Raw genomic sequence first — 26,407 nt, forward strand, 5'->3', positions numbered from 1 at the left:
AATTCTACTTCTGATTTTTGTTATGTTTCTGTGTATCTCTTATTTCCTTATCCTTCCAGCTCCTCTACTTTGTTTCTACACTCTGCCTTGCTCTCTTATTGCTTAACCTAGCCCCCTCCAAGGATCTCCCCTTTGTTTTTCCATTCCTATAAATCTAAATAACCTTTTATACTCCTCCTTTGAACTATTCCCTGACCATCCCCAAGGATCCCTCCTTTATCCACCCAAGGATCTCTCCCTTGTCCTCTCATTTCTGTTCATCTAAAGACCCTTCTATAACCCTTTTAACCTATTGCCATACTCTCCCCTCTAGAGGTGACTCCCTTATCCTCTCCCCCCTCCCTATCTGTTTAGCATTTTCTTTCTTTTTGAATTTAAAAGACTTTTCTATCTATCTATCTATCTATCTATCTATCTATCTATCTATCTATCTATCTACCTACCTACCTATCTATCTACACACACACACATACACACACACGTGTGTGTGTGTATGTGTGTGTATGTATGTATGTATGGTTCCTTTTTGACCCATTCCAAATGAGAGAAGATTTCCAGAACTAAGAGCTCTCTTCCCCTAACTAATTCCTCTGTGTTAGTTTCTTCACACATCTCATTTGTATGCAATGATTACTCTTTTTTAGCTGTTGCAAAATGGTTTTATTTTTTAAAATCATGTCACATTCAGGTCTACCCCAAATTTTTTATGAACTACGTAATCACTAATAACAATTTTAGACATACATTTTACATACATAAGAGATAAGGACTTTAATCTTATTGAGTGTCTTATAATTGATACTTGATATGTACCTTATATTTTCTTGCCTCTTGTGTGTCAAATTTTCCATCAAGTTCAGTTTTCTTTTCTTGTTGTTTGTTTGTTTTGAGTAAGTCTTGAATATCTGACAGTTCATTAAATGTCCTCTTTCCTTTCCATTTGGGATTATGCTTTGCTGCGTATGATACCCTTGACTGGAACTCCAGTTCTTTGCTCTTTGATATACAGTGTTCCGACATCTGCAGTCTCATGGTGTCCCTGCTGCTAGGTCTTGTATGGTTGTAATTGTGACACTACCATATTTCATTTTTGTTTTTTTGTTGTTCATAACATATTATCCCTGAGCTTGGGGTTTTAGAATTTGACTATAATATTCCTAAGGGTTTTCCTCATAGGATCTCTTTCAGGTGGATTGTTTTTCTATTTCTACTTTCCCCTCATCTTGTAATGCATCAGGACATTTTTCTGTAGTTATTTCTTGTGTTAGTGGATTGAGATCCTTTTTTTTATCATAGCTTTCAAGTAGTCTGATTATTCTTATGTTTTTCTCTTCTTGATCTGATTTCCAGATCAGTTGTTTTTCTATTGAGATGTTTCACATTTTCTTCTATTTTTTTCATTCTTTATATTTTGATTTATTATTTGTTGCTCTATTATAATTTTGTGGGCCTTCCCTTTCCCAATTCTGATTTTCAAGGAGTCACTTTTCTCCTTGAAATTCTGGATCTCCTTTTCAAGTAGGTTGACGTTTTTTCATTATCTTCTTGTTTTTATTGAATTGTTCTTTTTTTTTTTTTCAGCTTTCCTTCAATCTTTCTCATGTGACTTTTGAAGTCTTTTTTTTGAGATATTCTATGAATTCTTTTTGAGCAAGTGACCATTTGAAGTTAATCTCTGGGGCAGAAGATGGTTTCTTTGCTTCTGTATCCTCCTCTGACACCAGTCTTCTCTTCTCATTGTAACTCTCTGGTTGAATTTTTTCTGCTTTTCCTATGCATTTTTTAAAAATTCGTGGTAGCTAAATTTTTATTATCCCCTTTAGTCCTGTGGTATGGGAGGAGATGCCTTAGGCTCAGATATTCCTTCAGTTCCCCACTGACTTGAAACTGGGATCAAGACCTCAAGTCTCCTGTAATTGCCCAGAGTCAGCAGTTTCACTGCCACACACCTTCTGCACTCACCTAGAGCACGCTGGTTCCTTCTTATCCCTGGCCACATCTCTCTTTCTGCAGCACAGTTGGGTTTGGCTTTCCTTGTCAGCAGTAGTTCCCTCAGTCTTACCTGGCTTAGATGCTCAATACCTCTCATTGTCACAGGATATAATTCCTGTGGCTGGGGCAGCCTCCAACTCAGCTAACCCCAGGACATACCCCATATTTAAGCTGACCTAGGAGCTTGCCTGGAGATATTTATTCTTCACAGGGACCAAACATAGGAGCTGCTATTTTTCTTGGGATTTTCTCTGATTGTGCTAGGAGGTTCCCTGTTCTTTCTCTACTCTTATTTGTTTTTACTGCTTAATGCTTGCCCTGTGGTGTCATTTCATCTCCTTTGGGAGGGAAAACCTTGAGAGCTTTGGATTTCCTGACCTATTCTGCATCTTCCCAGAATCCTCTCCAAAGTACTTTTCCTGGAAAAAAAAATTAACATTTTTCTTATATGCAACTTTTTGTTTTCTTTTATCAATGTGTTTTATTTTTCCATCAGACATTTACTGATTGCTTTTATTTCATGAGAGATCTCTTGGAAATAAGTAAAATAATTGATTACTACAGTATAAAAACAAATGGATACCTCATCTCAAATTATATGTAACATTTCTCATCTTTAGTGCCCTTCCACCTTTTCAGGTTTCTAGAAAAAATAACAAGTCAACTTTTCCTCCCTCAAATAAACTAATAGAATAGGTAAAAAAAAAAAAACCACAAAAAACAAATTTCTTATAATTTCTACAAATCTCTTCTTTAATCAAAGCAAAGTCCACCAATGACTGACTCTCCCATATATATGTATATGCACATGTATGTATATATATATATATGTGTGTATGCATATATACACAGAGAAATATATATATACACATATACATATATAAACACATAAATACACACATAATTCTCTGCAATAAATTAATCAAAATTCTGTTGTGCAGTTTTTGCTTTTTTTTTTTTTATTATATCTTGATCTTTAGTTTCCTTTGCTCTGTTTTTATTCTTCTTGGTTTAAGTTTCAAGACCAGATTTGTCTCATAGAAGAAATTTGGTTGGATAACTTATTTAGAAATTTATTTTATAATTGCTATCGAAAGACATTCCTGGTTCCCCCAGTTTTCAGTGATCCCTTTCTGATGATATCATTCACTTTACTTTTTCATTCTTTTCTGTGGTTGCCTTGTATATCCTTGTGAGAATGTAATGATACAGAATAGGATACATAATACTAACTTTATTTTTCCTTTTCATTGAAAATTGCTCATTTACTTTTAAAACTTTCATTGTATCACTTTTGTACTGTACATTGTATTACTTTTATTAGAATTTTTAATTTTTTTGAAAAGTATTTTCACCATTTCTCCCACCAATTCCATTCACACCTATGACTGGCACTCAAGACAAGCACTATCAGATATTAATGTTAGGGCAAGCATCAAAAATACATAAAAATGAATTATTAAGAGGAAATTCAGTTCAATAAGTTGAGAAATATTAAATCAGATCTTGGGAAATAAATGATCTGTAGGACAAGTTACTTTTTTACACTACCTCTGTGATCAGAGGCTCTTTTGTTGCAGTTGTTTATCATTTTGATTCATGTCCAACTCTTTGTGAAACTTTTTTGGGTTTTCTTGGCAGCAAAGATATTGGAGTGGTTTGTCCTTTCCTTCTCCAGCTCATTTCATAGATCAGCAAATTGAAAGAAACAGGATCCAATGTCTTGCCCATATTTACACAGCTAATAAGTGTTTGAGATCACATTTGAACTCAAGAAGAGTAGCCTTCCTCGTTCCAAACTCACCACTATAGCCAATTACCCATCTCGCCACCTATATATGACATAAAGAATGTTTCAGGTTAGGAACAGAACTGGAATAGTTTGTGGAAAAGTCACTGTTACATTACTAATAAATCTTGCTGAATAAATTCTGAAGTCAGTTATTTTTATGTTTCTCTTTACCAAAGGAGAAAAAGAGCTCCTAGCATCCTCAAATGTCCTTTCTTAGTACCCTCTTAATGTCCTGGTGGAAAGGGGCTTCACCACTACCTATTTATGATATGTGTGTTTATTTGCGTTCTTCACTAAGTTCTGTGTTGAGTATATAACTAAAGAACTGTCTTCATAAAATATTTTTGATGAGCAATTGTAAAGGTGAAATTTAACGTTTTAGTCATCCTTCCCTAAATTTTTTCTGAACAGAATTTCAACAAATGTCCATCTTCATGATTGAGTTGTCAGTAACATGTAGAGAAAAGAATTTTGCTTCAGTGGAGAATCCTAGCTGCAAATGTCCTAAAAGAGGTTTCAACCCTGCTCCTTATATCACTCAGTCAAAAACAGACACATGTATAAATAGATTGCCCCATGCAGATTACAAATTGAGAGTCAAATTTAAAGAATGCTTTCATTAACTCTACAAGTGGAAACCAGGAACATTCCACAGTTTTAACTGGGTTTCAATAATAGTGACATACGACTTCAAAAGCAAATTGATCATATATTCCTATATATCAAATCTTGAAGAAAGATTTTTAACAATTTTGTCTTCAGCTTAGCATGCCAGGTGCTACATCACATCTCTATGTCAAACAAAGCACAGGCTGTCTTCATTTATTTATTAATTCTACTAATCAGGAAATATTTGCCACACAGAGACACAGAAATAAACACATACAATAATGGTATCAAAAAAACCTACAAAAGTTAAAATCTGTTTCTGGTTCCTTTTGAAGTCTTTAAACTTCACTTCTGTGACATGAGGACTGTACTCTGATTCTGACGTTGTTCCATTGCCTCCCTGCTGACGCTATAAAATACACCGAATTTATGTGAGATATAGTTGTAAGCTTGGGGACACAAATATCTGGTTTTCAGAAAGTTTTGATCTCAACATTTTGCTTGGTAGTCTGTATGACAAGTTGTCATTACTCTCTGTGTTTAATGGGAACAGCCTATGCTATAACCACACAAAGAGAAGAACGTTTATAAGATTAAGATAAATAATATGTTAAAAAATAATCTGTATTAAATGTAAGCACTACTAGCATCCTTTTATTCACATAGGATCGCAGAATTCTAAATTTATCAGAACTTCCAATGATTTCATTTTTCATAGAGACAAAACACATTTATGTATGTATGTATGTATGGTATGTATGCATGTATGCATGTATTCCAATGTGTGGAAGTGATTTGTTAAGTGTCATATAAATAGATGGGGAATTTAAGTCTTCTAAATCTAGAACATCTTTCTGACTGTCATGTCATAGTTCCTTAGGTCTTTATACTTTGTAAATTACAGGAAAGAATTGTATAGTGTGTGAAGATCTGGCCTCAGAGTCTGTTAGTCATTGTGTGAAGTTCACTTTGGGCCCATAAAATCTGTGGAGCCCTAGCAAGTATTTCACTTGTCAGTATTCCAGATATTTCTCTGTCTATAAATTTATATAGTTGTTTCCACTTAAATTCTTGACATTAGGAGTTCTCAAAATCAATGAAATCAAATAATTATAAAGGATATATGTATGGATTTTTGTTTGTTTGTATGCATGCAGTAGTTTTTATTGAATTTTGCTTTAAAATGTGTTTTATAATTAAAAATATTTTGTCACTATACTGGCATTTCACGGGGAAATGTATATGTTTAAGGATAACAGGTAAAAGGACTATAGCTTACTCTTTTATATCTTATCTTGTGTATCCTCATTTTCACCACTGCTTCTAATCTTCCTTTAAAAGTACTTCTCATGTCTCTTATGTTTCTCATTATCCTTCATTAAGGACTAGGATTTAAAAATAAGAACCGAATGTCAGATTTTGAAAAGTAGCAGTTTTTTGAGTGTGTTGTGGGTTTTTTTAATGTTATTTTAAATGTTCCAATATGTGCTAAGACTAGACATCAGAGAAAAGGGAATGTGCAAAATTAAACATCTGTTCAGAGTTCACATGTCCATCTTTCTTCTATACATATTTCATTAAGTTACACTTAACTTTATGCCTCAAATGGGGAATAAAAGTTATGTTTTTTTTTTAAATAGGGTTTTGTTTAAATAGTAGCTATGTGCTATGTTTTGTTCAAAACAATCCACAAGGTTTCAGTGACAGTATACAGATGGCATTGCCTTGAGTGGAAGTGTCCAAAATGGGAGAAAAAGTCTTTCTGTATGTTACTTTCATAAGATCACATCTTGATTATTGTTTTCAGTTCAGGGAGCCACAGTTTTCAAGGATATGGATAAGCATCGAGATGAAAGGAAGCAATTGGGAATGGGCTATTGGCCAAGTTGAAAAAAATGTACTAAAGTATATGAAAACTGGATAAAGAAACTGGGGTTGTTTGGCCTGAAAAACAAAAGACTTCAGGTAGAAATGAAGTTGCCTTCAAGAAAGAAGGATTCAGCTTGGTTTAAAAGGAAGGCTTAATGAGAAATTAGAAAGACAAATTTCATTCTTCCAAAAATGCATAATTAGAGATGACTAAAAGTGAAATGAATTGCTCCAAGAGTTGATGTGTACCATTCTCTTCAACCTTTCCAAGCAGAGGTTGGATTGCTCATTTCTTAGGTAAATTGTTTAGGTCTAAGTTGAACTAGATGGCATGATTGTGTGTGTGTGTGTGTGTGTGTGTGTGTGTGTGTGTGTGTGTGTGTGTATTTCTCCAAAGCTGCATAATGCTTAGCTTGAAACCTATTAAAGTAAATAAAATTGTATTGGATCTCATACATAGGAAATGCCGTAGTCTACATCTAGGATCTCTCTCTCTCTCTCTCTCTCTCTCTCTCTCTCTCTCTCTCTCTCTCTCTCTCTCACACACACACACACACACACACACATACACACATTCCTTTTGCATCATTCTCAGGAAGTAACATACTGACTTTTTCTGAAGATTTCAAATTATGGGGAACCCACAACTTCTTGATGTAAGCATTTCCATGTGTAAATAATTTTGATTGTTAGGAAATATTCCCTTACATCAAGACTAAGTTTCCTTCCTTCTAACTTCCATGCCTTTGTCCCAGCTCTGTCCTTTGAAATCCAATGAGAACAAGTTTATTTATTCTTTATCATGATAATTCTTAAGATAATTTACTTGCAAATGGCACAATTTCAGAACAATTCCTTTAGTAAGTTTGAAACACTGTACTCCAATATTGTTATTCATTTAGTCAGAGATTGCCAGATTCAATGAGGTGAAAGTGTATGTATTCTATGCTAACCTTCCTGGATTTTGGACAATATTCATATTGGCACCCAGATCTATAAGAATTCTAGGTGTGGTGTATTATATTCTTCAAGAAAAAAAACAGAAGACATAATTTAATATGGGTACTGAGGACAGGCAAATAACAATAGTCATGAAAAGATTAAAGAATTGCTTCAATTTATAAAGATAAGTTGTCCACAAAAATCCACAGAAATATAGTACTGAAGTATCACTGAATTGTGATACTTATAAACATTGTCTAGGGTGTCTAACAGTATTCACATACATGTAACTAATAAAGAATTTCATATTTCATAAAATGTAAAGCACCTTAAAAAGTTTGGCACTAATATGGTATAAGCAACTTTATACCCAACTAATAAGTCAATATAACAGTAGTACTTTGGTGATATGGATAGGGTTTTATTTTCCACTAACTCAAGTTGCTCTCTCAAAAAGAAATGTCGACAATCCTATGTATCTGTAGATGGTGGAATACCGCAACTTCAAGGAATCAAAAGTGGGTTTGAATATTATAACCCATTATAAATAAATTATAAATTTATTCATAAAACAGTATAAAATATATTATTAGGAGGTATATGACAGAAAAATGTTCTGGACTGGTCATTTGGTGAAAGTAAGGACAATCTACAATAAGTCTATGTGTTCCATCATGTCAATGCAATGTCAAGGTTTCTAGAGAAAGGCCCTTAGCATGTTAAATATACCCACTCTTTATGATTAATTGCTAATAATAGCCTCAGAGGATAAGAGGTCATAGATGGAGTACAATTTGTATAGGGGTAGCAAATACACACATATTTTATGCACACACACATATCTTAGTGATATAGCATATCCTTTGAAATGTAAGATATAAATTAATTTGTGATCAAACAGTTATCTGATCAATTTGATCAGTTTCCTAATAAAGCTGATGAACTTATATTATGAGATTTTTCTTGGCATGTCTGATGGGCAGCTCCTGATGGAGAATGTGGGCAGGCGCATTGTCATCTGATGAAGAGGAGAAGGGATGACTTTCAACTGATTTTCAAGATCTCATACTGCTTCTAAGAACATTGTTTGAGTTTGCAAGTTTGATAAATTAGTGTTGAAATAAACTTTACATTTCTTCTGGCCAATAAAATTTAGCTAAAAGAACTGCTTTTCCTTTTGCCCCTTTCCATGTTTTTTATTACCTTTTGCTTCATTCAGATAACATTTAAGTGGACCTGTGTTATGGGGTTGGAAGGAAGTCTTTTTGGTTCTCCTCAGAGATTGAGAGAAGATATTCTTATAGTAGACATTCTCAACCCTAGAAATGATAGCACTTGGCACAATATCAAGTGTTACTGGAGAAGCACATGGCAGAAGTATATGACATAAAAGGGAAATAAATGAATACTGTTTTCTATTAACTCCAAATTCATATATATAGGAAGACAGTGGTCTTGTTATTTCAGGCAGTATGATCCCAGAATTTAACCTTTCACTTCCAATCATTTGAAAGTATAGCCATCTCAACGAGTATATAGAGTCATGTAAATATCACAATACTGAAAAGATTATTAAATTATATATGATTTTTTATGGAAGGAAATATGACATTATTGAAAGTAGAGAGTGATGCCTTAGGCTTAGGAGAAGTGAGTCTTATATTCTGCCTTAGATTTGTTCTAGGCCAGTGACAATAGACAAGTCACCAACATGTTCTGAGGCATCTATTTTAGACTATAAATTGCAGAGTTGTTGTCAATTTCTTTACTAAAACAAAATTCCCATAATAAGAGTTCCACAAATGAATAAAATTAAAGAACTACCCCCACTTCACATTAAAAAATATCCTTTCCACTTTCATTAACTGAAAATATACAAATGTACAAGTTAAAGTCTACGAATACCAAAAAACTCCAATTTTTTTAAAAAGAAAATACTTGCCTATCTATTTTTCACAATCATAACCTCTAGCCTCTGAATCACTTCTCCCCCAATCCCATGTTTTCCAAACCCTCATCACTGTCTGTCTTATTTACTTTTCATAGCCAACCTTGAATGATCACTATTAGTGTAAGTGCTGCTTCTCTCTTCTAAAAGCAGGGTTGTGTGTTATTTTTCATCTTTTTTTATCCCAGTTGCTAAGATAATACTCTCTCTGTGGTAGGAACATAATAAATCTTTGTTAAATTGAATTAAAAATAAAATTAAATACATTGCTAATCATTGTGAAAAAATCCTTAAATATTATTTTTCTCTAAAAAAAGTTTACTAGTCTATAAAATACTATTTTATGATTTAAATATGAGCAAAAAACAGAAATGAGGATTTAAAGAAATGATTCATTATTACATTAGGTATTAACTGGGACAGGTTCATAAAAAATGAGATATGTCATGCTAAACTAATAACTTCTGTGCCAGTGACAGACTTGGTTGTACAAAGGCGAAACAATTGATGTAATATATCTTAAATTCAGTAAGGATTTGGCTTCTGTCCTGTCTGACATTCAATCAATAACCTGAGAAAACAGGGTCCAGACCACCTAAACATTCAATAGGTGTGCATCTGACTGGAGGATTATACTCAGAATAGTTATCAATGGATCAAAGTCAGCATAAACGTACCTAACAAGTGAACTTCTGAAGGGACTTGCCCTGGGACCAGCTTTAATAAATATTTATCATCCAAAATCTGACCTGGATGATGAACTGGAAAGCCCAGAGAAAGAGTGAAGCATTTATCTTATCACATCCAGGACTTGTTGGAGTAGAAGACTGTCACCTTCTCTGAATTTCATGACAAAGGAATATGAGTCATTTGAAAGTCCTCTGATAGAAAACAATCCCAAAGATCATTAAATTTTGAAACATGACAAAGGAGAGAGGGGAAAAGTATTACTACTCTGCACTATGCCTCAGTTTCATTATCTGTAAAATGTGGAGGTTAGACTATACAAACTTTAAAGTCTCTTCCAAATCTAACTCTGTGATCCCGTGAACTTATTCAGTCAGAAGAACAAAAAGTTGAAAAATAAGTTAGGTGCCAGTATTTCAATATTATTTAGAGAATGATGAAACTGGTTTTGCTATTAGACCACTATGAGTAAAGCAGAAAAGGAAATGGACTCAAGACTTGGAAATAGAGATTTAAATCCAACCTCATTTGGGGTGGGAAGAATTTACCCTTGCACTTTTGAAATACAAAACAATTTATCCTGTGGTTATATGGGAACATGTTTTGTTCAAGAATTTTTCCTGATAGCTCCCCCTGAAAGAAATTCCCAGTATTGAAGAAAGTATACATTAGCCTGAATTATATATAATAGATGTCTCTATTGATCTAACTCACATTACAATTATACCATTTGCCACTGTGAAAATTTTATCCCAGGAATTAATTAACACATTCAGAGAAATCATTTGACTAAAATACTGAGACTAACACATTTATGTACATATATATATATATATATATATATATATATATATATATATATATATATATATATATATATATATATATTCTTTTTTGAAAAGTGCTAAAGGCTCTGAATGAATTTTTTAAAAAAAATATTCATTTTATCATTCCCTAATTCTTGTTTTTCTGACCAAAAAATTGTAAAAATGAAGTCAGTGGCATGGAATGAAGAAACTATCTTCTAGGAATGCAACATATCTCTACCTTTATAATTTTAGAATCGTTAGAGTCATTGAGAATATAGGTGATTAGCAGAATGTCAAAATGCCACTATTAGGCAGTAGATTATCTTGAAATCACCATTCCAAGGCAAAGTCTTGCTCCCTACTATGTTGCCACACTATCAAATGTATATATGGAAGTATGAATGTATGTGTGTGTGTGTCTGTATATATATATATACGTATGTATGTATGTATATATGTATGTATGTGCATATAGGCATATATGTGTCTACAAGTATATGTATTTATATCTATCTCTAAATATCTATTTATTGATACATGCATTCACATATACATAGGTAATACATAAAAGCATAATGAGATATTTCCATGTATGTATATATGCATATGTGTCTGTTGGCATATATAAATATATATAATTGTACTACATTTATATACATATAAATAATCATATACATGTATGTTCATATATATGAATATATGAATATGATACATTTATACATGTATATAAATCAGTATATACTATGTTAGAAAGATGCCAAGTTTTTAGGCATCTTATTTTTACTCAAAGTACAAGGCAGAAAAATGTTTGTCTTTTGTTTAAAAAATTATGGTGATTCTCTAAAGAAACCTGAGCATAGAAGTGGCATGAGCAGATTCATTCATGAGAAAAACTATTCTGGCAATAAGATTACAGAGAGATGAAAGTGGTGGCATGAAGATAACTACTGAAACTAGTGGATTCCCCTGCAAATAACATTAAAATAAAACCTTAAATCAAATTTTGGAATTGCAGAGCCAATAAAAGATCAGGTTGAGACATTTTTTTTTCCGGTGTAAAACAACTTAGGAGATTGGGGTGAGAGGTCTTTGACACCAGAGTAGGGACTGATGAGGAATGCTTATGGCAGCAACACCAATGGTGGGCCTTGGAAACAAACAGGAGAACAGATGCAGTAATTTGGGGAGCTGTCAGCTAAAAGACTATAAGAGGGTACAAAAACTGGTAGGAAAGAGACTCCCGGGGAAAATTTGCTGGCATTGGGCATAGCTGGTGCTGATTGTCAACTTTATGGCCCTTACACATTTCTGAGTCATTCCAAGAGTGGAGAAGTGAGCTTTTGGTTAGTCTCAAAGGAACAGGGGCAGTGGTCTCAGATCCAAGGGAGAAAGGAGAAATGGAGGTTGCAGTTGCAGTAGAACAGAGCACCTGGTAACAATTTCAAGGCCAAGATGAGGGCTAGCACCTGTAGCTGTTTGGGTCATAGGCAGTTCCTGGGTAAAAGCCATGGTGCAGACAAACTAAGTCATTATTACACCTCACCTAAAATCACATTACTTTAGAAGCATTGAAAACTTGCAGACCCCTAGAACTAGGTCTCAAAACAGAAGCACTAAAAGCCTGAAATTTGGAAAAGCAGATCTATATCCCAAGGTGAACATAGACTACTTTTAATATAAAGATTAAATTTAAGAAATAGTATTAAATTATAAGAAATCACCAAAAAAGAACTTGATTATAAACAGGTAGTAGGGCAGCAGAGAAGACTAAGACATAAGTTGATCATATCATCACAAGGTGAAAACAGTTACAAGAAAAGCCTCAAAGAAAATATTTATTGTATCAAAGTCCAATAAGAATTCCTAAAAGACATAAAGAAATAAATATGTGACAGAGGGGGGACAATGGGAAAAGAAATGAGAGCAATGCAAGAAATTAAGGAAAGATAATTAATACCTTGATAAGACACAATAAAGCAAAGAAAGTATGTGTGTGTGTGTGTGTGTGTGTGTGTGTGTGTGTGTGTGTGTGTATACAGAGTACATACTCTGATGGCAAAATAAATGCAGAAATTTTCTAAAGAAAGGAACTTTTTTAAAAAGAAGATTAATTCAAATATAAAATCAGATACAAAAATGCATTAAAAATAATTAAGTAGCAGAATTGGACAAATGGTGGGAAAGGAGGTAAAAGAAATATATTCAGAGAAGATATTTTAATTAATTTATTTATTTATAGTTTGCAGTATTCATTTACACTCGATTATGAGTTCAAAATTTTCTCCCCATCTCTCTCATCCCCCCAGCCTGATATGGCATGCATTACAATTGCTCCTTCCCTCAGTCTGTCCTCCCTTTTATCTTACCCCACTTATCCCTTTCACTTTACTTTCTTGTAGGACAAGACAGAGTTCTATACTTCATTACCTGTATATCTCATTTTCCAGTTGCTTGTAAAAACAAAATTTAACATTTGTTTTTAAAACTTTGAGTTCCAACTTCTTTTCTTTCTTTTTTCCCCACTCAGTCTCATTGAGAAGGCAAACAATTCAAAACAGGTTATACATGTGTAGTCATAAAAAACACTTACATAAGTAAGTGTCATGTTGTGATAGATTAAATATATCTCCTTCCATCTTACCCCACCTCCCATTAATTCTATTTTCAACTTTGACCCTGTCCCTTTTCAAAAGTGTTTGCTTCTGACTACCACTTTCCCTAATCTGCCCTCCCCTCTGTCATAACCCCTTCTTATCCCCTTTCCCCTACTTTCCTATAGAGTAAGACAACCAATTGGGTGTGTATTTAATTCCCTTATTAAGCCAAATCCAATAAAAATAATGTTCATTCATTCCCTCTCAGTTCCCCTCGCCTCACCTCCATTGTGAAATCTATTTCTTGCCTCTTTTATGTGAGATAATTTACTCCATTGTATTTCTTCCCTTCTCCTCTCAATATATTCCTCTATCACCCCTTAATTTTATTCATACTCAACTCCACTTGTGCAATCTATCTATCTATGTATCTATCTATGTATCTATCTATGTATCTATGTATCTATGCATCTATGTATCTATCTATCTATCTATCTATCTATCTATCTATCTATCTATCTATCTATCTATCTATCTATTTTTCCTTCAATTACTTTGACACTGAGAAACATCTCATGAGTTACAAATATCATTTTTTCCACATAAGAATGTAAACACTTCAATTTTAGTAAGTCCCTTATGATTTTTCTTTCCTTTTACCTTTGCATGCTTCTCTTGATTCTTGTGTCTGAAAGTTGATTTTTCTATTCAGCTCTTGTCCTTTTTTTTATTTATTTAACTTTTAACATTCATTTTCACAAAATTTTGGATTACAAATTTTCTCTGCTTTTATCCCCTCCCCCTCCAAACACCAGGCATTCTAATTGCCCCTATGACCAATCTGCTCTCTCTTCTATCATCCCTCTCTGCCCTTCTCTCCGTCTTCTCTTTTGTCCTATAGGGCCAGATAGCTTTCTGTACCCCTTTACCTGTATTTCTTATTTCCTAGCGGCAAGAACATTAATCGACAGTTGATCCTAACACTTTGAGTTCCAACTTCTTTACCTCCCTCCCTCTCCATCCCTTCCCTTTGGAAGGCAAGCAATTCAATATAGGCCAAATCTGTGTAGTTTTGCAAATGACTTCCATAAATAGTTGTTTTGTATAGGACTAACTATATTTCCCTCCATCCTATCCTGTCCCCCATTACTTCTATTCTCTTTTGATCCTATCCCTCCCCATGAGTGTCGACCTAGAATTGCAGTCTCCTCCCCATGCCCTCCCTTCTATCATCCCCCCCACCCTGCTTGGCCCCTTATCCCCCACTTTCCTGTATTGTAAGATAGGTTTTCCTACCAAAATGAGTGTGCATTCTATTCCTTCCTTTAGTGGAATGTGATGAGAGTAGACTTCATGTTTTTCTCTCACCTCCCCTCTTTATCCCTCCACTAATGAGTCTTTTGCTTGCCTCTTTTATGAGAGATAATTTGCCCCATTCAATTTCTCCCTTTCTCCTCCAAATATCTTTCTCTCTCACTGCTTGATTTCATTTTTTTTTAAGATATGATCCCATCCTCTTCAATTCACTCTGTGCACTCTGTCTCTATGTATGTTTGTGTGTGTGCATGTGTGTGTGTGTGTAATCCCACCCAGTACCCAGATACTGAAATGTTTCAAGAGTTACAAATATTGTCTTTCCATGTAGGAATGTAAACAGTTCAACTTTAGTAAGTCCCTTATGACTTTTCCTTGCTGTTTACCTTTTCATGGTTCTCTTCATTCTTATTTTTGGAAGTCAAATTTTCTTTTCAGCTCTGGTCTTTTCATCAAGAATGCTTGAAAATCCTCTATTTCAATGAAAGACCAATTTTTCCCCTGAAGTATTATACTCAGTTTTGCTGGGTAGGTGATTCTTGGTTTTAGTCCTAGTTCCTTTGACTTCTGGAATATCCTATTCCATGCCCTTCGATCCCTTAATGTAGAAGCTGCTAGATCTTGTGTTATGCTGATTGTATTTCCACAATACTTAAATTGTTTCTTTCTAGCTGCTTGCAATATTTTCTCCTTGACCTGGGAACTCTGGAATTTGGCCACAATGTTCCTAGGAGTTTCTCTTTTTGGATCTCTTTCAGGCGGTGTTCTGTGGATTCCTTAAATATTTATTTTGCCCTCTGGTTTTAGAATCTCAGGGCAGTTTTCCTTGATAATTTCATGAAAGATGATGTCTAAGCTCTTCTTTTGATCATGGCTTTCAGGTAGTCCCATAATTTTTAAATTGTCTCTCCTGGAACTATTTTCCAGGTCAGTTGTTTTTCCAATGAGATATTTCACATTATCTTCCATTTTTCCATTCTTCTGGCTTTGTTCTGTGATTTCTTGCTTTCTCATAAAGTTCTTAGCCTCCATCTGTGCCATTCTAATTTTGAAAGAACTATTTTCTTCAGTGAGTTTTTAAATCTCCTTTTCCATTTGGCTAATTCTGCTTTTGAAAGCATTCTTCTCCTCCTTGGCTTCTTGAACCTCCTTTGCCAATTGAGTTAGCCTATTTTTCAAGGTGTTATTTTCTTCAACATTTTTTTGGGTCTCCTTTAGCAGGGAGCTGATTTGCTGTTCATGCTTTGACTTCATGTCTCTCATTTCTCTTCCCAGCTTTTCCTCCACCTCTCTAACTTGATTTTCAAAATTCTTTTTGAGCTCTTCCATGGCCTGAGCCCATTGGGTGGGCTGGGACACAGAAGCCTTGATTTCTGTGTCTTTGCCTGATGGTAAGCATTGTTCTTCCTCATCAGAAAGGAAGGGAGGAAATGCCTGTTCACCAAGAAAGTAACCTTCTATAGTCTTATTTCTTTTCCCTTTTCTGGGCATTTTCCCAGCCAGTGACTTGACCTCTGAATATTTTCCTCACACCCACCTCGCCTCCTGATCCTCCCAGCCAGTGTTTGGAGACTGAGATTCAAATGCTGCTTCCAGCCTTAGGGCTTTTGGCGGGGGCAGGGCTGCTATTCAGTGTGAGAATTAAGTTCAGGTGGTCAGGTCGGGGCAGGGCCACCTCTCAGGCTCAGTTCCCTCAGGGGGTTTATGCACAGACCTTCCACAATGGATCCAGGCTCCCACCCGCTTGGGGAGCCCCTGGCTGCAGCCGCCTCTCAGCTTCTACCTCCCGGGGGGGCCCGAATCATAGGGGCACCCCACTCCCCTCTCACCAACCCCCATCACCTGTGGGTGGAGGGACTTGTGCGGCTGCTGGAGATCCCGTCCCTGAAGCCCACTCGGATGTGTTCCTCTCGGTGCCGTGGCCGTGGCAGGTCTGTACTCAGCTCCCAGTCCCGGCACCCAGTCCGCAGCGCGAAGGACCTTTTGCGAGAGGTTTGCAGGTCTCTCCGGAACAGAAATCTCCCTCGCTCCAATGTTCTGTGGCCTCTGGGTGCAGAATTCGCCGTGAGTTACTTCTTTGTAGTTGTTCTATGGGTTGTGGGTTTCGGAGCTGTGTGTATGTGCGTCTTTCTACTCCGCCATCTTGGCTCCACCCCCCAGCTCCTGTCTTTTCACCAAGAATACTTGAAACTTCTCTATTTCACTGAAATTCCACTTTTCCCCAGAAAAGTCATATTCAGTTTTCCCAGGCAGGTAATTCTGGGTTTTAATCCTAGCTCTTCTGATGCCCAGGATCTGATATTCCAAATCATTCAGTTTCTTAATGTAGAAGGTGCTATATTGTGTGCTACCCTGTATATATCTACAATAATTGTTCTATTCTAGCTAGCTGCTTGCAATATTTTCTCCTTGACCTGCAAACTCGGGAATTTGGTTCCAATATTTCTAGGATTTTTCCTCTTGGCATCTTTTGCAGGAGGTGATCATTTGATACCTTCAATTTACATTTTACCTTCTGGTTCCAGAACATCAGTAGAGTTTTCCTTAATAATTTCTTCAAAGTTGGTCTCTAGAATCTTTTTTTTAATCATGGCTTTCTGGTAGTCCAATATTTTTTAAGTCACTTCTTCTAGATCTATCTTACAGGTCAATTTTTTTTCCAATGAAATATTTGACATTACCTTCTCTTTTTTTCATTCTTTTGGTTCAGTTTTATAATTTCTTGATTTGTCATGAAGTCATTAGTTTCAATATGCTCTGATCTAATTTTGAAGGAATTATTTTCTTCAGTGAACTTTTGGAACTCCTATTCCATTTGGCCAATTTTGCTTTTTAAGGCATTCTTCACCCTATTAGCTTTTTGAACCTCATTTGTCATTTGGGTTAGTCTAATTTTAAAGATGTTATTTTCTTCAGCATTTTTTGTATTTTCCTTAGAAAATTGTTGACTTTGTTGTTTTTTAACATTTTCACTTCAGTCATGTTGCAGAGAAGAATTAAAAGGAATGTAAGAAGCCATGACACAAAACAAAACATACCACAAGCAAAACTGTTCTGCTTCACTCTCTGATCCAATTCCATAGTTCTTTCTCTGGATGTCGAAGACATTTTACCTCAAGAGTTCATTGGAAATATTTTAGGGCATTGCATTTCTGTGAAGAGCTAAATACACCAGAAAAATTCTTCATGCACTGTGATTGTTACTGTGTACAAAGTTCTCCTGGTCCTCCTCCTTTTACTCAACAACAGTTGTGTAAGTCTTCCCAGGCCTCTCTGAAGTCTTTTTCATCATTTCTTATAACACAATTGCATTCCATTACATTCATATACAATAACTTGCTCAGTCACTCCCCACATGAGGAATTTCCAGGTCTTGGTCACTACAAAGAGAGCTGCTGTAAGTATTTTTGTACATGTGTGATCCTATTCCATTTTTATAATCTCTTTGGGATACAATCCTAGAAGGGATATTGCTGGGTCAAGGGGTGTGCACATTTTTGTAGCCTTTGAGCTTTGTTCCAAATTGCTCTCCATTAGTGTACCAACTCTCCCACATCTTTTACAAAATTTATAGTACTCCTGTTTTGTCATGTTAGGCAATCTAATAGGTGTGATGTGGTATCTCAGAGCTGTTTTGATTGGAAACTGAATAATCTAATCCTAAAGAATGAGTAGCTTAAACAACTAATCATGGAAACCATCAACAACTTCATTCAAGAGAATCACAATAATGAGACAATCTACCAAATTTTATGGGATTCTGCAAAAACAGTTCCTAGGGGAAGTTTTGTGTCCTTGAACATCTACATGGAAAAAATAGAGAAAGAAGAGACCAACAAATTGGGCATTTACCTGATAAAGCCAGAAAAAGAACAAATTAAAAATGCCCAAGTAAGTACCAAACCAGAAATGTTGAAAACCAAAGGAGCAATTAACAAAATTGAAATTAAGAAAACTATTGAACTAATAAATAAAATTAAGAGTTGGTTTTATTTAAAAAAAAACAATAAAATTGATAACCCTTTGGTCAATTTGATTTAAAAAAAAAGAAAATAAAATTCCCAGTATCAAAAATTAAAAGGGTGAACTTACCTTGAACAAGGAAGAAATTAAAATATTAATTACTTTGCCCAACTGTATGACCATAAATTTGACAATCTAAATGAGATGGATGAATATTTAAAAATATATAAATTGTCAAGATTAACAGAAGAGGAAGTTGAATATTTAAATTTTTCCATCTCAAAAAATGAAATTGAACAAGCCATCAATGAGCTCCCTATGGAAACATCTCCAGAGCCAGAGGGATTTACAAGGGAATTCTATCAAACATTCAAAGAACAACTAATTCCAATATTATATAGACTATTTGGGAAATTTGGTGGAATCCTACCAAATTCCTTTTATGATGCAAATATGATTCTGATACCTAAGAAGACCCAAAACAGGAAGAAAATTATAGATCAATTTTTCTAATGATTATAGATGCAAAATTTTTAAATAAGATATTAGCAATAAGAATATAGCAACATATCATGAGAATAATAAAATAATAATAATAATAACAACAACAAAAACAATACAGGTAAGATTTATACCAGGAATGCAGGACTGGTTCAATATTAGGAAAAATATCAATATTATTGATCATATCAACCACAAAATTAAGGGAAACCGTATGATTATCTCAATACATACAGAAAAGGCTTTTGACACAATACAACACCCATTCTTATTGAAAACAATGGAGATAATAGAAATAAATGGAGCCTTCCATAATAAGCAGTGTCCACCTAGAACCACTGGCAAGCATTATGTGTAGTGGGAGTAAGCTAGATGTATTTCCAATAAGATCAGGGAAGAAACAAGAATGTCCTCTTCCTAATTTTTCCTCTAGTTCTCTTACTTGATTTTCAAAATGTGCTGGATATCTTCCATGACTTGAGGCCAATTCATGGGGTTTTTGGAGGCTTTGGATAGCTTTGACTTTGTTGTCTTCTAGTTGTATGTTTTGATCTTCTTTGTTACCAAAGTAAGATCCTGTAGTCTATTTTTTCCCCTCTGTTTGCATATTTTCCCAGCCAAAAACTTGACTTTCTAACTTTTATCAAGGTAGGACTGTGGGGTTGAATGTGGGTGTACTATGCAGGCTCCTGTGTTTTTGTATCAGCTGTTCGAACCTCACCATCAGTGTGTAAAGAGCGCCAGAAGCTCCTGCTGCTACTGGCATTGCCAGAACCTGTGCTTCCGTCCTGTGACTGATGCTAGACCCCAGCATGACCATACATACCGCTCCCCCACTCAGGCCTCACAGAATTTTCCCACCGACCTTGTATGCTTTCTTTGGAATTTATGGGTTGAAATGATCGGAAACTACCACAATTGTCAGTTTATTCAGTTTCCTGAGGATTGCTCCAGCCCTGTATTGCATGTGTTTCCCATACTGCTCATGTAATGGTACTTTAATTGGAAAGAATCCTTCCCATTTATTAATAGGCCGATGCGATTGTAGCAGTAATCACCCTGTCATAAACAGTATGGCTTACAGATTCTTACACCTGTTTTTCAAAAAGGAAAGTAACTTTTTTTTTAAATTATTTTTTAATCTTTAACAATCACTGCCATACAATTGAGATTTTATCCCCCCCACACTTACCCCCCACTACCCCCCTCCCTCCCCATGACTGCATACAGTTCTGTATAGGTTCTACATATACTTTCCTATTGAGTACATTTTCACTATACTCATGCTATGTAGTCGGACTAAAATAAATGGAAGAAATCATATAACAAATCAAAATATGATACAAAAAAACATACACATACACAAACATGATCTGCTACATTCTGTGAATGACTTCCATATTTCTTTCTCTGAGTGTGGAAGGCATTTTGCCTTAGAAAACCACCATTGGGATTTTATTATTTTTTTTTTAAGAAGTTCTTGCGTTATTGCAAAATTCCAAGTCTACCAGAAAAAAACTCTCGCACACTGTGGTCGTTGCTGTGCACAAAGTTCTCCTGGTTCTGCTCCTTTCACTCAGCATCAGGTCATATAAGTCCTTCCAGGCCTCTCTGAAGTCTTCTTGTTCATCATTTCTTATGGCACAATAGTACTCCATTACATTCATATACCATAATTTATTCAGCCATTCGCCAATTGATGGACATCCCCTTGACTTCCAGTTTTTGGCAACTACAAAGAGTGCTGCTATAAATATTTTTGTACATGTGGGACCCTTTCCCATTTTTATGATCTCTTGGGGATACAGTCCTAGTAGCGATATTGCTGGGTCAAAGGGTATGCACATTTTTGTAGCCCTTTGGGCATAGTTCCAAATTGTTCTCCAGAATGGCTGGATCAGCCCACAGCTCCATCAGCAATGTATTAGTGTTCCAACTCTCCCACATTCTCTCCAGCATTTATCATTTTCTTCTTCTGTCATGTTTGCCAATCTTATAGGTGTGATGTGGTACCTCAGAGTTGTTTTGATTTGCATCTCTTTAATCAACAGTGATTTAGAGCATTTTTTCATATGATTATAGATAGCTTTAATTTCTTCTTCCGAAAATTGCCTGTTCATATCCTTTGACCATTTATCAATTGGGGAATGACTGGTATGATTATACATTTGAGTCAGTTCTCTATGTATTCTAGAAATGAGGCCTTTATGCCCGAACTCAGCTGTAAAAATTCTTTCCCAATTTAATACATCCCTCCGAATTTTGGTTGAATTGGTTTTGGTTGTGCAAAAACTTCTCAGTTTAATGTAATCAAAATTATCCATTTTGCATTTCATAATGCTTTCTATCTCTTCTTTAGTAAAAAATTCTTCCCTTCTCCATAAATCTGATAAATACACTATTCCTTGGTTCTCTGGTTTATTCATGGTATCAATCTTTATACCTAAATCATGTACCCATTTGGACTTTATTCTTGTGTACGGTGTCAGGTATGGGTCTATGCCTAATTTCCGCCACACTGTTATCCAGTTTTCCCAGCAATTTTTGTCAAACCGTAAGTTCTTATCCCAGAAGCTGGGGTCCTTGGGTTTATCAAACAGAAGCTTTGCTATATTCCTTGCCTACTGTGTCTTGAGTGCTAAGTCTATTCCACTTGTCTACCTCTCTGTTTCTTAGCCAGTACCAAGTAGTTTTGATAACTGCTGCTTTATAGTCCAATTTGAGGTCTGGTAGCACTAGGCCACCTTCCCTAGCATTTCTTTTCGTTAGTCCCTTTGATATACTGGACCTTTTGTTTTTCCAAATGAATTTTGATATTATTTCATCCAGCTCTAGAAAATAATTGTCTGATAGTTTAATTGGTATGGCACTAAATAAGTAAATTAATTTGGGTAGAATTGTCATTTTTATTATATTAGCACGGCCTACCCGTGAGCGACTAATGTTTTTCCACTTACTTAAATCTGACTTTATTTGTATAAAAGTGTCTTGTAATTGTGTTCATATAATCCCTGGGTTTGTTTTGGCAGGTAGACTCCTAAGTATTTTATACTGTCTACCCTAGCTTTAAATGGGATTTCTCTTTTTATCTCTTGCTGTTGGATTTTGTTGCTAATATATAGGAATGCAGAAGATTTGTGTGGGTTTATTTCGTAACCTTCAACTTTGCCAAAGTTTTTTATTATTTCAAGTAATTTTTTACTTGAATCTCTGGAATTCACTAAGTAAATCATCATATCATCTGCAAAGAGTGATAACTTAGTTTCTTCTTTGGCTATTCTTATTCCTTCAATATCTTTATCTTGTCTAATTGCTACAGCTAACATTTCTAGTACCATATTGAATAATAGTGGTGATAATGGACATCCTTGTTTCACCCCTGATATTATTGGGAATGCATCTAGCTTATCCCCATTGCATATAATGCTTGCTGAAGGTTTTAGATAGATACTGCTTATTATTTTATGGAAAGTTCCCTTTATTCCTACGTTCTCCAGTGTTTTTAGTAGAAATGGGTGTTGTATTTTGTCAAAAGCTTTTTCTGCATCTATTGAGATAATCATGTGGTTTTTGTTAGCTCTGTTGTTGATGTGATCGATAATGCTAATAGTTTTCCTAATATTGAACCAGCCCTGTAATCCTGGTATGAATCCTACCTGAAATGTATTAATCACGTGATAAGATGCTATATTCTTTTTGCTAAAATCTTATTTAAAGTTCTTGCATCTATATTCATTAGGGAAATTGGTCTATAATTTTCTTTCTCTGTTTTGTCTCTTCCTGGTTTGGGTATCAAAACCACATCTGTATCATAGCAAGAATTTGGGAGGACTCCTTCTTCCCCAATTTTCAAAAATAGTCTATATAGTATTGGAATTAACTGTTCTTTATATGTTTGATAGAATTCACTTGTGAATCCATCTGGCCCTGGAGATTTTTTCCTAGGTACTTCATTGATGGCTTGTTCAATTTCTTTTTCTGAGATGGGGTTGTTTGGGTATTCAACTTCCTCTTCTGTTAATCTGGGCAATTTGTATTTTTTAAAATATTCATCCATCTCGTTTAGATTATCGAATTTGTGGGCATAAAGTTGGGCAAAGTAGTTTCTAATTATTGTTTTAATTTTCTCTTCATTGGAGGTGAGTTCACCCCTTTCATTTATAATATTAGTAATTTGATTTTCTTCTTTCTTTTTTTCAATAAGATTGACCAAAGGTTTATCAATTTTATTAGTTTTTTCATAAAACCAACTATAGGTTTTATTTATTAATTCAATAGTTTTCTTAATTTCAATTTTATTAATCTCTCCTTTGGTTTTCAGTATTTCTAATTTGGTATTTACTTGGGGATTTTCAATTTGTTCTTTTTCGAGCTTTTTCAACTGCAAGCCCAAGTCATTGATCTCCTCTTTCTCTATGTTATTTATGTATTACCGCATTCAAAGATATAAAACTTCCCCTAATAACTGCTTTTGCAGTATCCCATAAGATTTGGTATGTTGTCTCACTATTGTCATTCTCTTGATTGAAATTGTTGATTGTTTCTATGATTTCTTCTTTAACCCAACCTTTCTTTAGAATTAGACTATTTAGTTTCCAATTGATTTTTGCTTATCATTCCATGGCCTTTTATTACATGTAATTTTTAATTCATTACGATCTGAGAAGGATGCATTGATTATCTCTGCCTTTCTGTACTGGATTGTGAGATTTTTATGTCCTAGTACATGGTCAATTTTTGTAAATGTTCCATGTACCGCTGAGAAAAAGTTACATTTCTTTCTATTCCCATTCAATTTTCTCCAAAGATCTATCATATCTACCTTATCCAGAGTTTTATTTACCTCCTTAACCTTGTTCTTGTTTATTTTGAGGTTAGATTCATCAAGTTCAGAGAGGGGGAGGTTGAGGTCCCGCACTAGTATAGTTTTGCTGTCAATTTCTTCCTTCAACACCCCCAGCCTCTCCTCTAAGAATCTGGATGCTATCCCACTTGGAGCATACATGTTTAGTAATGATATTGCTTCATTGTCTATGGTGCCTTTTAGCAGGATATAGTTTCCATCCTTATCCCTTTTGATTAGATCTATTTCTGCTTTTGCTTTGTCTGAGATTAGGATTGCTACCCCTGCCTTTCTTACATGAGCTGAAGCACAATATATTCTGCTCCATCCTTTGACCTTTATCCTATGTGTATCGCCCCGTTTCAAATGCGTTTCTTGTAAGCAGCATATTGTTGGATTATGGCTTTTAATCCATTCCGTTATCCATCTCCGTTTTATGGGAGAATTCATTCCATTCACATACGCAGTTATGATTACAATCTGTGTATTTCCCTCCATTCTCTTTCCCACCATTTGTGCTTTTAGCTCTCCCATCTCCCTTCCCTTCCTCAATAGTATTCACTTTTCACCGCCTCCTCCTGCAGCTTTCCCCTCCTTCTTTTAGCCCCCCTCCCTTTTACTCCCCTTTACTCTTATTGCTTCTTCCCTCCCTTTTAGCCTCCCTCCCATTTCTTCCCCCTTCCCCTCCTACTACCTATAGAGCTAGTTAGGATTATCTACTTAAGATTATTGTTCCCTCCTTTACAGAAATCAGATGAGAGTACCTCTCAAACAATGCCCATCTCCCTCCCCTCCTTCCCTCTACTATAGTTTTGTACTTCTTCCTGTGATGTAAATTGCCATTTTCTGCTTCCTCCTTTTCACACCTCCTATTACAATCCCTTCTCATGCTGAAATCATATTTTTGACATGATATCATTTACTTTATACCCGTTCCCTCTACGTATATCCCTTTTATCATAACAGCTGCACAGTTCTCAAGATTAACAGGTATCATCTTCCCTTATAGGGAGGTAAACAGTTTGCCCTAATTGAGTAACAATTTTTTGTTTTTGTTTTTTCCCCCTGTTTACCTTTATATGATTCTCTTGAGACCTGCATTTGAAGATCAAATTTTCTACTGATTTCCGGCATTTTGGTCAGGAAGTGCTGGAAATCCCTTATTTCATTGAATGACTTTCTCCCTGCCTGAAATGTTATGCTGAACTTTGCTGGGTAGTTGATCCTTGGTTGAAGTCCCAACTCCTTTGCCTTATGGAATATTGGGTTCCAGTTCTTTCGATCTTTTAATGTAGAAGCTGCAAGGTCCTGTGTGATCCTGACTGTATGTCCTTGATATTTGAATTGTTTCTTTCTGGCTGCTTGCAGTATTTTATCCTTCACTTAATAGCTCTGGAATTTGGCCACGATATTTCTTGGCGTTTTGAGTTTGGAATCCCTTTCGGGAGGGGAACGGTGGATTCTTTCGATGACTATTTTGCCCTCTGAGTCTAGTACTTCTGGGCAGTTTTCCTTGATGATTTCCTGGAAGATATTGTCCAGACTCTTTTCTTCATCATGGGTTTCTGGCAGGCCAATAATTCTTAAATTTTCTCTCCTGGATCTATTTTCCATGTCAGTTGTTTTTCCTATTAAATGTTTTACATTTTCTACTATCTTTTCATTTTTTAGATTTTGTCTGACTGATTCTTTATGCCTCATTGAGTCATTAGTTTCTACTTGCCCAATTCTAATCTTCATCGTATTGTTTTCTTCAGTTAACTTTTGCATCTCCTTTTCTATCTGACCAATTTTTCCCTTTAAGGAGCTATTTTCTCCAGTTCATTTTTTTACTTCCTTTTCCATTCGATGAAATTTCCCAGTTAGGTTTTGTGTTTCCTTTTCCATTTGATCAATTTTCCCAATTAGGTTTTGGGTTTCCTTTTCCGTTTGATTAACTCTTCCCTTTAGGGAATTATTTTCTCCAGTTAACTTTTGAACTTCCTTTTCCATTTGTTCAATTTTCCTTTTCAAATTGATGTTCTCATCAGTGAATTATTTTTTTATAATTTTAAAATAATTGGCCAGTTTTTCTTCTATTTCCTTCTTCACCTGTTCCAGGAAAGCTAGTTGTACTTGCGAGAGGTTCATAGTCCCTTCTGAAGTTTCAGATGGAAGTACAGTCTCAGCTCTGACCTCTTTGGTGTTTGTGTTTTGGTCCTTATCCCCATAGAAAGATTCTATGGTTTTTTCTCCCTTCTGCTTTTTCCTATTCATTATGTTGGCTGAGTGTTGTAGCTTCTGGTTCTTTCAGTCAGAAGATATAGAACTTTGTGTTGAGCTGATGTGTGAAAAAGGTAAAAGCAGGTTTTTGTTTTTTGTTTCCCAGATCAACCCTGGGGTTAGCTTGTTAACTGTGTGGGAAGGGTGGTCTGGTCACAGGAGATCTCCTCAGCTGTACTGAGGCAAAGGCAAGCTCTGGGGATGGTGATCCCAGCTTCCCTATTGTCTTCCCTTTTCCCCTGGAGGGCTGAGGCACGCCTAGATGCTAATGCGTGTTCCCAC

Source organism: Notamacropus eugenii, chromosome 6 (assembly GCF_028372415.1).
Source record: "Notamacropus eugenii isolate mMacEug1 chromosome 6, mMacEug1.pri_v2, whole genome shotgun sequence".
In the NCBI taxonomy this organism is placed as follows: domain Eukaryota; kingdom Metazoa; phylum Chordata; class Mammalia; order Diprotodontia; family Macropodidae; genus Notamacropus; species Notamacropus eugenii.